Here is a 17,893-nt window from a genome sequence, read left to right on the forward strand (position 1 = left end):
AATCCCAGCTTAATAAAAACTTTCATAAGATTAGACTTTCAGATAATTTTTCAATCTGAAGGATTAAATAAATGAACGCTCTTCTCACGCTTTTCCTCACTTTTTATTTCTCACTTTCTAGTTTCCTAGTTTTTTGGAAAAATTGTCTGTTGTCTGACAATGCCTAGTTGTTTGGAAATAAAACAACAAGAGTTCCTTTCTTTTTATCATAGATAATAACACATCATCGCGTTAACCAAAACTGCTACTTATCCATTGTTTTAGGTCTTTCAGCTGAGGAATTGAATGTCATGTATCTATGGAAGCAAGCGTGGATTATGCATGATCACATCTAGCATCTCCTTACACTGAAAGACTTAGTATGAATATCCTCTAGTACTCAGTCTCTCTAGAGTGAGAACTGAAGGAAATCAAGCTGCAGAATACTTTGTATTCTGCCCTTTTGATTGTCATCCAACTGCAAGAGGAACTTCAAATGATAATGATCCTCTGTCACTCAGTTCAGGTGTTCTGGTGGGACTCCCAAACGTGTCCACCACGGTTTTGTATATAATCTATCCAGCGAGTCCTTGGTATTCCAAGTGGCTTCCCACCCTCTGGCTTGGCAAACAGGACCTGTTAAGAGCTTCCTTCTGGCATTCTGACCAGGTTCCGGTACCAACGTAACTGTGATCTCTCAACACGGAGAAATAGGGTGGAATATTGAGGGTTTCCCGAATTTCAGTGTCTTGTCAGCTCCGCAACCCAAAATGAGCTTCATTTCAGCCTCTTGGATTCGTGTCTGAATTCTTTCGGTTACTAGGCAACTCTCATGATCATAGGTGAGGATGGAGACATAGACTGTATTGAAGACAGCCAGCATTGCCTTCTGGCTTAACTCCATTCTGGCTTTTTATTTCCATGGTTTATTTTTTTAAATTGGTATCTTTCTGTAGAGAACTCCTATGTGAAGCACTTTAATCAGTGTTCTTAATCCGAACTCTGTACAATATCTGAATTTTGGTCTGTTGAGATATTCGGAGTACTTTTGGTCTCGTGGTGTTATGTTTTTACTTGTTTCGGCATTCTTCCTGAGGGAATGCATACGTTTTCATTTTATGATAGTGTCTTACAGTTGGGTGTGACACATCTGATTTTATTGATATGCCACTCCTATGGGGTTTATGATAACACTTATTTCTCCGATGTTTCCACTTCTCCGATTCATTTAGTGCCTACTAGACAAATTTGAAGGCATATCTATTTGTCTTTTAAAGTAATACTAGCCATACGTAACAACAGGAATATATACCGGGTGATTATAAAATAACGTCAAGTGTTCAGAGCCCTCTGGCGAGTAATGTATTAGACGATAAACACCAATATTCGGTAGACGTACACAGTGGAACATGGGAATTCGATTTAACCAAAACAATAGTACCAAATGTCGCCAACGGGGGAAATTTTGGCGCTATTTACCGAGTAAAATGCATTAATTTGCATTATCGCATTTCTTGTAAGCGATCATGCAATAAAAGGAAAGCCTGTGAGATTTCTTGCTATTTCGATGCCTCTTACCTTACGTGAGCGTGCTTTGTTAGTCAAACTCTATTATCAGCGGAACAATAATGCCAGTGCATGTCTTCGTAATTTTCGGCATATGAAAAATTTACGAAAAGGACCGATTAGCGTAACAAACTTACGAAAACTGATTCGGCGATTCGAAACTACTGGAACTCTATCAGTGCAGGTAGGCAGGGGATGCAAACCAAAAAATCACCAACAAGTTGCAACTGCTATTGTGGAACAGGAGATGACGAATGTGCAGGATACCAGCAGTGCACGAGCAATATCCTGGAAAACGGATATCCTATAAACAATGGTGTGGAAAATCCTACATCAGATGTTGAAGTTTTACCCCTATAAAATCAGTCATGTTCAAGAATTGCAATCTGGTGATGCGACCACACGAATCGATTTATCTTTGATATTCTTGGCGCGCATGGAAGTTGATGATGCATCACCGTGGCAGATTTTATGGAGTGACGAAGCGCACTTTTATTTGAACGGCGATATTAACACATACAACTGTCGCATTTGGGCTGCAACTAATCCGCACGTGTGTCTGCAGATGCCTATCCACTCGTCCAAAGACACAGTGTGGTGTAGATTTACGGCATCTTTTATCATCGGTCCATACTTTTACGAGGAAAATCGCCAAAAATGGACCAGTGACCTGTTCCGTCAATGCTAACAGGTATGCCAATATGCTACAGAACTTTGTGGTTCCACAACTGCAGCAAAGATGATGTCTCGATTCGACCATCTTCATGCAGGATGGTGCACCACCCCACATCGGACTTCAGGTATAGCGTGTTTTGCGACAACATTTCTCTGACAGAAGAACCATTAGTCGTGAATTTCCCACGACATGGCCACCGAGATCGCCAGATCTCAATTCCTTTTGACTTTTGGCTGTGGGGATTTCTTAAAAGCATTGTGTATCAAGGACATGTACCCGATGTTCCAACTTTGAAAGATCGAATAACGTTACACGTGAGACAAATCAATTCCGATATGTTGCGAGCCACTGTGGAAAATGTCCTGCACCGTATGCAGTTCCTGGAACATCAGAATGGTGGTCATATTGAACCGCATTTGTAATTAACAATAAACGTCATGAAATTGATGTGTGCTGTCTCTCCTTTGCTATTTAGTCATTCATTAGTCACACCTACTAAGATTAATATGGCAGCGCCAAAATTTACCCTGTTGGCGACTTTTGTTACATCGAATCCCCATTTTCCACTGTGTACGTCTAACGAATATTGGTGTGTTTCATCCAATACATTATTCGCTAGAGGGCTCTGAACACTTGACGTTATTTTATAATCACCCAGTACATTTCTGTTTCAGATTAAAACAGAGAAATTCCGAATCCTTATTTCAACTCTGTTGTGAAAATGTATAGCCTTCCACAGTACGATAAACTGACTAAATAAGATACATGTGAAAGAAATGAATCTAACACTCGTATGTAGATGGCAAGCCTTTTTATTACAGGACTTGCACATTGGTTTCACGGTGAATAATTTCCAGAGGGAAGACCTATGGCATATGCTATGAGGTATTATAAGTATGAATAATCTCTTTGATTATTTTCAAAACAAATGATAGAAATATGATCGTGATACACTGATTAAATCTTCGTTCTCGTTATTAATTTTAGAAGAGTAGGAAGGAAGAAGTTATTCGACTTAATTTCTCAACTATGCTGGATGGCGTTACACTTGTAGAAATGTTGTAATTCTGTATTTCGCATGGATTTAGAATTAGCAAAATGTAGTTCATGACATATTCATATCAAAATACAGGAAATAATTGAAACAAGAGAACAGTTCGTTGTTGCGTTCTATTACATCTATAATTTGTCATAATTTGAAATGCTCTGCACAAACAGAGATGTTTTTATCCCGTAAATAGGAAAATGCTTTTCATTAATTCTAGTATATGAGAGAAAGTAATATTCCGGAAGGTGGGATATCATTTCTCATTGCTTGAAGTCTGTCGAATTTGTGATATGAATTCACAATTGGGCATGCAGCGTAATGTTCAGGTAGATCATGTATTCATGAATTCCTTTTGTAGTTAACTTTAAGAGATTATTTTATCATATTATTAGGTGTGAGTATCCGTTTAATTAATTTTGGTGTTGCTCCTATTTTACACTCCTGTTAATTACTAGATGTTGGCTCATCAGTAACGTGCACTGCTTCTGAAGAAGAGATCAACATTTAATTAAATGATAAAACAGAATTCTTTATTATTCATAATAATAAATATGTACCACTTCTAATAGGGTGAGGAAAAACTAATAATAATTAACGCGTATTGAAATGTATTATTTAAATTTCAGTTATATTGGCTTCCCTTTTTGCGAATGCCAAAACAAGCTGTAGTCATCATGTATTCATCTCTTATAATTTATTATTAAAATTATTATGAAATAAAATTATTAATTCAAAAACAATTCTAGGAGTTTCATTTTTCATGTGTAGGGAATCATTTACAACACACCCATATATTTTTGTCTTTGTCCGTCTTTTTTTTAGTTCTCTCAACCTATATTTTTTATTTATATCCATCAGTTGTTATACTCAAATCACAGCCTCGCGCATCCTCTGTATTTCTAATCACTGAGAGGGCGCCAGTGACAACACTGCAGCCAGGTATTACAAACAGTAAATGGCAGTTTCATCATGGCGAATATAGTGCATTCGTAAGTACCACAGTTTGCATAAAACTTTCTTACTTAATTTACACAATCGTCATAAAACGCTATTTCTGTCGTTTTAGTTTTAAAGACTCGAGAAAATATGTATATTTCAATTCTTCGTCTTCTTTTACTGCATGAAATGCTGCTTTCTGTTAGCTACCTCCCGGTTAGGCTTAACAATTTCCTAATCTTCTATAGATAGCAAAAGTATTGCTGATTTCTATTTACACCGGAATGTCTTTCACATATATAAGCTATAACTTATCACCAGAAAGATATCTGCATATAGTTCTTATTTTCATTTTAAGAACAAAAATAAAAATTTATCTGTAGACAAATTATAAAATGATGTATAAACGAATTTAAATATCTTTACTAAATTAAAATTATTTAATCATAATTTTAGGAGATGATATACATGAAGACTTACAGAAATGCATAATGCATTTCTGTAAGCGTAACAGCATGTCTTAAGCTGAGTGCTAAAAAACTTGAATGGAAGTCCTAATTCGCACAAACGTTTCGGAATTGCTGGCTGGATTTACAAAGGAGGAATTCTTTATGAGTATCATCCACATGATTTCTCTGATGTCAGAGAAGTGGAGTGCGAAATGATTAGAACTCTGTACAAACTCAATGCCGCCGTAGGGCAATTGGAAGAATAGCGGAAGATTGTGCCCTTGGAAAAGACCTGGTTCGATTCTCGTCGGGAAGAGAGAATCTTTATATGGGCTTTTTCAGTCGCAAGTGAGTTATCCGATCTCATAAGGTGGTGGCAGTGTGTTTTTTCCCAGAAACTCAGGATTTTCATCCAGCGTACATACAAATCGGCCTTCAGAACACACGCAATTTACGGACAAAAAAAAAAATTGTTGTGGGTGATGATGGTGTCGATGTCGTAGTTTAAGAATTAAGTACTGGTGAAGAGGATGAGATGTATTTAGCGAAGTAGAGTAGTGTGCCCTCCCACGATGAGCCCTTATACTCCCTGCAGGTCACAATGATAATGAAGGTAATAGTAATCCAAATGTGGAATGTACTTATGAAACTAGGAATGGATGAACTATTTATGCAGCTGATAATGAAGATATATGATACAGCTCTTTACTTTTCACCGACTACCAGGTGACAACAGCCCAAGAGACAGAGAGAGAGAGAGAGAGAGAGAGAGACGCCTGGATTCTAAGTGTTCTAAATTTAGTAATGGTTAAATGAACTCCACCCACTCCTTTTCGAAATTAAAAAGTTTTAAGGATTTATTTTTATTTTTGATGACACTATTCATTTTGTCCAACTGTTACGTCATTACAATCACCATTATTAGATGGGAAATATTTCCAACTTCTTATGTAAAGTTATCTTTAGTGGAAATACATTCAATTACCCTTAATATAATTCTTCCTATACCCTTTAATTCCATTCAGTTTTATGTGTAGTCCAAAAAAAAAAATAATAATAATAGTAACGAATTTCTTGCCTTTTCAGGAGTTAATAATGTTAACATTTAAACTTTTAATTATCGTATTAAACTTAGCTGCGTCAGTTAACGTATCAGATGAATTATCCTTTCTAAAACTGTGCTCAGCGATGTATCAGATGTTTATATAAAGCGATGTATTTTATAAAACGAAGTATATCTTAGTTGCTCGCTACATCTGAGGTATAGCTTACTTCACTCTTCATTCATCTGCTCTTAGTGATATCTTTTCACTTACCCGCACTCGCTTTCTATTAAAATATGTGCCACTTAAAAATAATATTTTAAATATTGACATCACTGAGATGAATATTCATCACGGTCAAACTGATGAATGACGCACGAGACAAAGTCCTGCAGAAGTGGGATCATACGATCATTGGTCTCTACAGCTCTTCCCATTCATCTAATTCGAAGAAAGAGTTATATCCTCATTACCGCTTACTCAGAAAGATTTCAGAGGTAATATGGTAATATGGTAATATGGTAATCACGACACTGCTTTCGAAACACGTGTAGTGGCAGCCTTGATCTCCTCGCATTTGTTAGGCAAGGCAGAATATTTTTCTTCGAATATATTGGTTACATTTGAACTGCATTCGACATCAGATGTTCTTGTCATTCACACTTTTATTTTTATGTTTTCATTGAGACTCGGTAAATAACAAGCTGAACTAATTCTTCTTTAATGCTATTTAGAAATATTCTGTACAGTAATTACATATTTATATAATTTTTGCGATTTTATATCATTTTAATAAAATATATAAAAAATTGTCGCGGACCCTGTCAAAAATTTTTCAAAAGAATTACCGAAACCAGCTTCGTCTTTTGATGCGAGTTAGTGTAAATTCTAATAACAACAATGTAGTGATGTAATTCATTATTTTACTCTTCTTGAATCTTTTCAGGTAACATCACTACGCTTGAACTCTGTTCTCCAGCTACTAGGGAATTCATGGGTCAATCAAAACAGAACTAGACCCTAAGTGGGAAGAATAATAATGTAATTCGAACCTTACTGAAGATCTGGGTATTATAAAAGATAATACCCAGATCTAGATACGCTATTTCTGTAAAACGTGCCGCTTAAATAATATTTTAAATGTCTAGCATCACTGTACTTGGCAGAATATTCTTACAAAACAGTTTCGTCTTACATTCGCAAATCACCCAAGCCGGAAAAGAAAAGGTCTAATTGCCATAGAAATCCTATGAGCAATATCAATAGTACGTGTATACGAAACATTTGGAAAAGTTTACCTTTCCAGATATAACATCATCTCAACTCCAGGAAACTGCACTTGTAGAAAAATCTTACGTTTTACGATGACATCTATTCGATTCCTACAGTAGGCCTGTGGATAAGCCCTGAATTGGATTCATTTGCCAATCAAAGATCTCATTATTCTATTTCATATTTCTTATTACTCTGTGAATGTGAATTCAGTTAATTGAATATAATGATAATAATATATATGACAAAGTTTATTATCCTCTTCAGATATACAAATATTTAGTACATAATGTACTAAATATTTTCAAATATACAATGGAAGTATTACTTTTACATTTTTGTTCGCTACAAATATTCAGTACATAATGTTAAAATGAATATCTTATTTAAATGTGTATAAATAATAATACTGACAATGTACATTACATGTAATGTACATATATATTTTCCCATATATATTTACAATGATTCATTTAATTGAATCATTGTAAATGATTGTAAATTCATATTAACTATATTGGATGTGGAATAATTTTATATAAATATGCACGATCCTTTTCTACATTTTGTCATTTCCATTTATATTTCTATCTGCAGTACATTTCAATTCAAAAATTATATTTTCATTTTATTTTATTTTATTTTTGATATCAGTAGCGAATGCTGAATGGATTCGTTTCGGTTTTTAACATTTCTATTTTTTGGAATCAATATGATTTCTTGGAATCAATATAAATATTTTTACATATTTATATTGATATATAATTTATATGATTTATATTATATTGATATTTTTATAAATTACAATTTATTTTGATGTACAATTTACTTTATCTGTTTCTTTCCCGTTAACCTGCAATAGGAATGCTGAATACATTGGTTTCATTTTTTACAATGCGATTTTGAAATCAATATTTTTTTAATAATGATATTTTTTTATTATCATACAGAGTATTTTATATACACAATTAAAACATTACATTTTCTCTTCAGTACAAAATTTCGTACGCAGTTTAGAGTACCTTAATTTCTTTTTAATATTTTTCTCTTTAAATATAAATATACATACTTTTTTGTTTCTCATATCAGTATCATCCGTTATTATTATACACCATATTTACATATACATTACAAAATTTGCATTCTATGATTATGAGGATTATTTGATTAATCCAGCTAATCCCACCTACTTCGAATTTAGGGTTAGCTGTTATGAAGAGAGAGTGGGATTTGCTTTCACTATTTATGTTGTTTGGTATTTTGCATGGATGGAATGTAGGCATTGGATGCTGATGATTACTGAAGTGTACGATATGTGTTAATGCCATATTAATTGTGTTGGTATAGCTTCCAGAGTTCGTGTTTTAATGTGCTGCAGTTGTCTATGTGTTTTAACTTTTGTGATAGGGTGTTGAGTAGTGTGGTTATGAGATGTGATTTCAATGCAGAACCTTATGAGTTGTTGAAGGGTTTAGGGATGTAAATAGTTGTTGTTGGTCGAGTTATGCGATATGTATCTCTGTTGTTACGATAGCTGTTGTTGAAGTGATTCCTTAGTTACATTATGTAGTGGCTCAGGTTTTTAATGCTCAGGATTCTGTGTATCGCCATAGACGGTTCGAATATTGGCTGTTGTATATAAGAGTTCTGAATCACTGTAGAAATAATTTTCTTATATAATGTTTCTAATTTTGTTAGGTTACTGTTTGATATATTTGCATAGACTGTTCGACCATACCTGAGCAGAGGTTTGCAAATACCATGATATTGGAGTTTTTTTTTTGTTAGATGGAATCACTTTTATTTGGTAAAGTTTTCCTACAATGATGCGGAGTGTGTATGTAGGTATTCTATATGTTTTGTCCATTTACAGTGTAAACCTATTTAAAAGTCAACGTAATTTACATGTGTTACAGGTGTGATTTCGGGACATTGGCAGCTATTTTTGTCGACAACGCATATATGTGTAACAGTGTAGCGATAGTGATGCGGGGCACATGATTATCCTTAGTTACATTATGTATAATTAACATCTGCATTTTGGTGCCATTTATTATAATTGGGTTTTCGTAGAAGGAAGTTGAGGTTTCGTTTAGGTCTTGTTGTGCTTTGGAGAGAGCTGTGTTGATGTCAGTGTGGACCGCTAGTAGTGCGGTGTCAACTGCATACTGAAATATGTGACTTGTGGCAATGATATGAACGTCGTTAATGTATATGTTGAATGGAGTAGGTGATGATATGGCTTCTTTGTGCCATATTATCACCATATTAATGCATGCCTATTTTTGTTACTTGGGTTCTATTTGAGCCAGGTATGCAGTGTTCCTCTTATTCCTACTGAGTATAGTTTGGTCAGCAATATCTCATATTGAAATGTATCAAAAGCTTTGGTTAAGTCAAGAAGTATTAAGACAGCGTGCTTGTTTTATCGAGAGCTTCGTTTATGGCGTCGGCAAATACCGCAAATAAGGAGATGGTGTTTTTGGTTTTGTGAGATAATGATGTACTGCTGTAGTCTAGTGTGTGTTATTTTATCAAAAAATTTGGAGATGACTTGTAGGTTAGCTATTGGTCTAGTTCTGTGTATCATTTCTTTTGTCATGTTTATATATTGGCGTGATTATCACAATTATCAGTTGTTGTGGAATAATGCCAGTGTCGAATATCATGTTCACGAGTCTCAGAAGAATTTATTTGTTCAAAGTGAGTTAAAAAAGTCTATGAGTCTTATTTTGTCTATTCCTGGAGCGGTCTTCGGTTTTAGCTGTAAGAGTGCTTCCTTCAGTTCGTCCGCGCGGCTAGCCTAGTGGCTTTGCGCTGCGCAACTATATGCCTGGGTAAGTTCGATTCCCGTCGAAGACGTGAGGAATTTTGAGGATCTTCCTCAGGTATAGTCAAGTTAGCATAGTGAGCGGCGATTTTGTTTCATTATTGATGAGGGATATGTATTGATGGGAGCCCGTATGTTGATATGTTCAATGCATGATCGTATTAGTGAATTGTTGAGTATTTCCTCTCTTTTTGTGGAGTTTATGGTAGTGTTTATGTTGTACGGACTTTGTATATCAAGGTGTGTGTTAGTGGTTGAAGAAGAATGGTCTAGAGTAGGCATGGCCAACTTCATTCTATACGAGGGCCAATATATGATGAGTAGTAGCTTCATGGGCCGCATTCTTTTAGATAGAACTTAAATAAAAATAAACTCTGCATTTTTGCAAGGCAGTAGTTATATGTATTGAATTACTATATTTGTTAAATCATTTTACTACTGGGAGAACAATATAAAATACTTGATTGATTTAAATATAAGTTGTTAAATTAAATTTAATTACATATTTCGGTTTTTCTACGTATAACACAACTTAATGAAAACACTGTGGGCATTCATGTGCGTCAGTAAATTTCCCCTTGGTACCAGTTTCCAAAAGTCAATGATAATCTTTATCCTTGACTGGAAAAACGGGTCACTTTGAAGGTCGCACAACTAAAATTGAAAAGTGTAATGCTGCTCTGAAATGTCGCATTTCATTGGGTTGTTAAATAATATCAGTTGTGGCCGCATGTCACTGAAGTTAGAAAATCGCTTACTGAATTACTCCAAACGTTTTCCTAACATTGCCACAGAAAACTTGAATTCAGTCTCTTGGCTCTCCTCCATCAACTGTTTGCAGGAAGGGAAATGTGCCAAGTTTCCTCTGACTAGAGTGAATTTAAAAACCTTCAGTCGATTTATGTACCCATGTAGGTGTACAACTAAATCTAAGATTATTTGGTTACATCCCTGTAACTTCACGTTGGGTTTATTCATGTGGTGTGTGATGTCTGTTAGAAAGGCGAGTAAGCTGTTAAAATGAGGATCACATAGTTTTGTTATGAGTTCTTTGTTTGTCTTCTGGTGTTCCTCTAAAAACTGTTTCATTTCTTTTCTCAAAGCAAAAAACCGTTTCAAACAGTTCCCTCTTCTGTTTACAATACTAAATCGTCATATTCTGCCTCCATTTCTGTTAGAAAAGAAGAAACTTGCGGTGCGTCAATGCCCGATTTCCTCTCTTAGATTCACACATTTCATTACAGTTTTCATAATATCCTCTATCAATTTTACCACACAGTGCCTGCTGATGTATAATGGAGGGCAATTCACTCAAAGGCTTAATTGGCTTAATAAGGAAGGCTGGAATGAATTGCCCTGTATTGCATTGCATTATATATCAGGAGGCTCTGGGTGTTAAATTAGACCACGCATTGATATAGCGCCCTCTGTCACAATAGCTGTGAGATTGTTGATGTCACCAGTACCATTTACAACCTTCACAACTGCACCATAAATGTCTTGGCCTTTGGCTGTGTTATGCAATGACTCTAATGCTAGTAGCTCTTCATTAATAACAAAGTCTTTGGAAACAGTTCGAATGAAAATGTTGAGCTGTATCTGTTATATCAGTTGATTTATCCAGAGCAAATGAGAAGTAAGTTGAATTTGTAATAACACTTTTTAATTTATTTAATATGTATTTCCTCGACTCTTTTTGTTACAGTTTGTTTTGATAGCGGAACGCTTTCAAACTCACTGGCAATTTTCTCCTAATGCACGTGCCGTTTTCACAGAACAATATTTTACAAATTCACCATCATAATGATTTTTTTTACTTTTGCTATCTCTGCGCTTACAACAAACGATGCCAAGAGTGAGCTTTTTTGTATTGATGTTGGTTTAGTAAAAATAGATTTCTGAGCACTAAGCTTTCTCTTCAAAATACGTACAATTTTAGTACGTGCTTGTATTCTTGATATTTAGCGGCATAATGCTGTTTGAGACGGCATTTGAGATGGCATAGTGGCGTTTGAGATTATATTCCTTGTGCACAGACAATACCTGCAAACAAAAAAGGCACTGTGGTTTGTTGTCGTTATTGTTTATAAACAGAAATCATTTTCCCCATTTTCTCCTGAAATGACCTGTTTTCTTCACAGATCTTACGTTTCTTACTCATAGTACACAAAGGTTGAAGTAACTGACCAGGGGATACAAACTGCAATAATAACACTGTTAACCGTGAAACTGAGACTCTGAAACTGATCACTGTAACCAGAGCCGAGCAAGTGACTTTCAATGATGCGTTACTCTACAGCGCATAGAAATCTACCACTCCCACTACTACAGCTCGCACAGAGAAGTAGTAGATTTTATAAATTGAGTAATCATTTTAAAGCAATTTTGATTCCGCGTTGAGAATATAAATTGTTTCCGTCATCAGAAATAATGAATATAACTAGTATATCAATCAGAAAATCTGCGATCGAAACTAATAGGTAAATTGATAATACAGCAATCCCTCGATTAGTGTGACCAATGCGTTCTTCAAAATAGGCGCATTAATAGAAAACGCATTAATCGATTATAATAATCTATGGACAAAAGTATAATTCGTTCCTCATATTTCTTTTTGTACCCTTCATTTTTTCATAAACGAATTAGGGTAGGTCTCAGGGTCTACTTAAATGAAAACTGTGAAACTGAAAGACAATAAAACATATTCAGAATATAAATCTATTATTCTTTCGGGCATTCTGTTTCTTTTTTTCATACAACTGCCTCTTCTGCAAATGTTCCTGCTTCTCTCATCGCAAGATCCAGTCTCTAAGCATTGCTATTTAAAAGTTTCGGTTGCACGAAAAATATTTAAAATTTGTTTCTGTGAAATCTGTTTGGGCTTGTCAGTGATTAAATTTTCTTCATATTCTTCAGGATCTTCCCGTTGTGCATCTGAATTTAGCAGGTCGGAATCACTCAGTTTCTCAGAACGAGATTTAATTAACTTAGATTCATTTGAAAAGCATCTAATATCATTTGCACAATGTGGAAGAATGTGCTTCCAAATGGATCACATATTGCTAGCAGTAATTTCATTCGACTTTATTACTTTATAACTTTATAAAGCAGACTGCGATTTCTCTGATTTAGCCAGAAAAGTCTTGGAAGACATCGGCTTTAAAAAAAAAGAGCCAGTTTCATCGACATTAAATATTTGTTGGTCCTCACAATAGCTCACTTCTTACAATTTTCTTCAAATCTCTGGATAATTTGCGGCCACCTCCTTATCGGCACTTGCAGCTTCGTCTGTGATTAGAACATTATGTAGGGTATTTCTCAAACCACCCAGCACTAACATGGAATTCTTCTTTTCCATCATTGATAGCTTTCTTTCAAGATTGCAAAGAGACTTAATGCTTTTGATATAATAAGGTCAGTTCTTAGCAGGATTCTTTTTTGGTTACAATCTTTGATCCGTGTACAAAGAAGTTTCTCTAATTCAATCATTATAATACTTTGTATTCAGCAGCTTTGCTTAAAATTGCTCTTATAGTTGATTCACTCATTTTTGTGTTCTTGTCATATCTTTGTCTGGACTCGCCTTGTTCACTTTCTTTATTTCAAGTTTTTCTCCCAATGAGATTACTTTTCGAATTATTTTCACACTTTCCCTTTTTTGCTCACTAATTCTTTTACTCATGATGAAAGGTTGGGGAAATACTTTAAAATAAAAAAAAAAACATGTAAGTAAATAATTGCAAAGGAAGTACGAGATGTGATCAGGAAAATGCTATGTAATTAGCAGACCACATAAATTTTGACGGTAAAAATTTGGAATATAGTATACATAGCTTACATGAAAGTAGTGTAGTATGCCATTAAAAATAACTTTGTAAAATGTTTTAAATCAGTAAGTAAATTATTTCATTCTAGTGACTGATTTTTTAAAGTAGTTAGCCATACAAAATGTATAGATAGAAAATTTTTAAAATCTGTAACATTTATTTTTAAGATGTATATAGGCGCACTAATCGAATTTGGGTATCGAAAAAATGACACACTAATCGAAAACGTACTAATCGGGGACGCATTAATCGAGGGATTAATGTACATATAATTTAATATAGTTTTTATCCTGCCGCTTTTTATCCTGCACAAAATAAGGTTAAGGGCCGCATGCGGCCCGCGGGCCTCCTGTTGGCCACTTATGGTCTAGAGTATTTATGTTAATATGTCTTATTAGGATTTGTCGATGTGTTGTTCTGGATTCAATGCCTCCTAGTCATGCTTCTAATTTGTGCAGAAGGCTGAATGGATTTTTTTATGTGGGGCTCTGTATATTTATGTTTATCGTGTATTTGACGCAACGTTTGTCGATATTTGTTCTTTCCAATATTAGTGTTTCTGCATGTTCGATACGAGTTTGTTTTTCCCGTCACGTTGTACTTTCTTTGATAAATGCCATGATTTCTCCTTCTCTTTTGTTTGCCCTACATAAGGTGTAGGACTGGTAGTTACTGATGTTGTATGCATATAAACTTCTGTGTCATTTATTGCAACTTCGGTCAGGATTAGTACATCTATGTTTGTCGAGGTGTAGTTGAGCAGTGTTATTAATGCATACCAGTGTTTCTTGACACTTATGTTTATGTGTTAGATGGTGAAGTCGGTATTTCGGAAAATGTCTATACATTATTCGAAGAGTCAAAGACTGAAATTTATATATTATGACTGGACACGTTCGCCCAAATTTGGAATCTCCATGGCATAGATTTTAGAGATAATTTTAAATCTTGCTCTTAAGGATGGGGAGAGTTAATGATACTGTACTGGTAGACTACTTAGGTCAGATTCTCTTGCAATGATATAAACTCGAATGTGTTCATTCTGTCTCATAAATAACTTTAGTGAATTCTTAGTCTACAGAAACTTGCAGATTTATTTGTTCTTATTTTCCTTGCCTGGTATGGAAGATTTTTAAAGTATGGTTTTGTTGAAGGGTGTAGGGATGTAGAGAGTTGTAGCAGTGTTCAGACATATAGATTGGAGATGGGAGTTGATTGTCAGTGAGGATCGATTTTATAGGCACGTTTTCTTTCTTGCTGCTAGAATGCCGTCTCTCTGTCGTTTGCTTGTAAATCGAGCAATGATTGGTGGCGGTTTCTTTCTATTTATTATTTTTAATTTTTTTGTGGTCCTCGATTAACAGAGGCGATGTCCGCGAAGCTTAAATCTTTTATCTTTTATCGTAGTATATGCTCGATTTGGCACATGAGAGTGCAACAACAACAACAACAACAACAACAACAACAACAATAATAATAATAATAATAATAATAATAATAATAATAAAATTTTTTGCATGTTTACACATTATGTATAAAATAACAATTTTTCTATTTTCATCGTATAGAGTATTTCATATTTATAATTAATGCATATTACACTTGATGCTCTGTACATTATACTGTACGCAGTTTAAGGCACATTATTCCTTTTCAATATTTTTTCCTTTGGATACAAATTCGTATATTTTATATACATATATATCTGTATCTTCACTATACACCGTACTGACTGTTTTGTTACATAATTTACAGTCTTTGATTATGGGGATTCCTAGTAGATGAATGAGGCAGAATATCCCACCTACTTCGAAGCTTAGGTTAGCTTTTATGAAGAAAGTGGGATTTAGGCTTCACTATTTATGTTGCTGTTACTCTTTATGGATGGGATGTGGGCATTGGATGCTGGTGATTTGTGATGTGTATATTAGTGTTAATGGTATATTAACTTTGTTGGTATATTTTCCAGAGTTCGTGTTTTAAGGTTCTGTAGTTCTGTATGTGTTTTAAATTTCTTGGTAGGTTGTTGAGTAGCGTGGGTATCTGATGTGTTCTCACCAGAGAATCATATGAGTGGTAAGGATGTAGAGACTTGTTGTTGTGGAACGTGTTATACGATACGTGTTTCTGTTGTTTCGATAGGTGATGTTGAAATAATTCCTTAGTCATATTATGCAGTGTTTCAGATTTTTAATGCTCAGGATTCTGTGTATGGCCATGTGCTGGTCGGATATCGGCTGTTGTGAACAAGGTGTCCAAATGTCCAAATCATTGTTGACACAGATTTCCTATGTAATATTTCTAATTTTGTTAGGTGGCTGTTTGATGTGTTTGCATAGACTGTTACACCTTATCTGACTAGGGATTCGCAGATACGGTGATAGGAGGTTTTTTTTTAATTTTTTTATGTTAAATGGAATAATGTCTTTTACTTGGTAGAGTCTTGCTGCGATGATGCGGAGTTTGATATGTAGGTATTCTATATGTTTTATATAGAATACCTACATATCAAATGTCCTTATATAGATTGCCGCCTTAAAGACCAAGTTATTTTGCAATTATTCCCCTGTTTGATTTCGGAACATTGGCAGGTATTTTTGTTGTTAATGCAGCGACATATGTTACAGTGTATCGATAGTGGTGCGAGGCGAAGGATTCTCCGGTTGTGTATTATTAACATCTGTGTTTTGGTGCCGTTGATTGCCGTTTGGTGCCGAGAAATTCGCGCGCGCGCACTCACACGCACACGCACGCACGCGCACACACACACACACACACACACACACACACACACACACACACACACACACACACACACACACACACACACACACACACACACACACGCACGCACGCACGCGCGCTCACACACATACGCACGCGCGCTCACACCCCCCATCCCCCCCACACACAATAACTTGGAATGTACTGATGCGTCGCTGAACTGGAAGCCTGAGCGAATATATTGTGTTTCATTAAGTTTGTATGGTATTTTGGGTGCGTGTTTCTTGTTCGTAGTATGTCCTTAGAGCTCTTTTCAGGCCATTGTAGTTTGTAAGTTTTCTGTATTCAAAAGGTAATTTGTTTATCATGTCTGGGATGTAGAAGTTTCGCGTGGCCTTTCCGTAGTGATTATTGTATTTATATGTGATATAATTAGTAGTCTGGGGCCTTGTTATACGGTATGCATTTCTAACTGACCTGTAGTTGGCATCGAAATAATGTTTTAGCAAGGCTGCATAGTGACATAAATGTTTTGCTGTCAGTATTTTTTGTTCTGCCATTGCAATGTTTATAAGGTCGTGATTTTCTCTTTGTTCCCAAAAGATCAGAAAAATAAGGTAACAACATTTCTCTTGGAAGACTTTACAGACGTAATTAATACCGCCTTAGACAAAAACAAAATAGCCATGGTAACGACATTAATCTATTTAACTTGTAGGGTGCACAGAAAGCATACGTTGTTATAGCGTATCTTAGTATATTTTGGCATAGTGCTCTGTATATTAGTGTTTTTAGGCGTATGGGAACTATGTCTTTTAATCTGTAGAGTTTGTTACTTATTGTTCGGGGTTTGTTGTGTAGATGTTTTATATGGCTATTCCAGTTCATATCTGCATCGAGGTAAATTCCAAGGTATCGTATTGTTTCAACCTGAGTGATTGTAGTGGTTTTGCTGTTCTGTGTGTTTTTTGTGTTGGAAAGTGGATGTTGGATGGTTATAAATTTGTTATCAACTGGTCGTGTCAGTAGTGGATTTTTGAATATCATTAATTTTCTCTTTTCTGAGTTTATGTGTATGGAATTTTTCGTGAGCCTGTCTATGATCAGATTTATATCATGTTGCATATTTGTTTGGGCTATGCTTGCGTTATTATGGATGTATATTATTGCTGTATCGTCTGTGCACTGGAATATCTTACCTTTGAGTGGTAACTGATTAATATCGTGCATGTAAATGTTGAATAGAGTTGGGGAGAGTACAGCTCCCTGTGCTACTCCACAGGTTACTGGTAGCTCTCTGCTTCGGTTTGATCCGATACGTGTGATATGCTTTCTATTTTGGATAGTTTGTAAACCACCTGTGAAGAGGCCCGTCTATTCCAACATGCCTCAGCTTTTCTAGCAAGGTTTGATGTGTGAGTGTATAGAATGCTTTAGTTCGATCAATAAAGACTACCATGGCAATTTTGTTTTTGTCTAAGGCGGTATTAATTACGTCTGTAAAGTCTTCCAAGAGAAATGTTGTTACCTTATTTTTCTGAAA

The sequence above is a fragment of the Typopeltis vanoorti genome, chromosome 13 (genome assembly GCF_054136105.1).
Source record: "Typopeltis vanoorti isolate ZY-2024b chromosome 13, IOZ_Tvanoo_1.0, whole genome shotgun sequence".
Taxonomy (NCBI): Eukaryota; Metazoa; Arthropoda; class Arachnida; order Uropygi; family Thelyphonidae; genus Typopeltis; species Typopeltis vanoorti.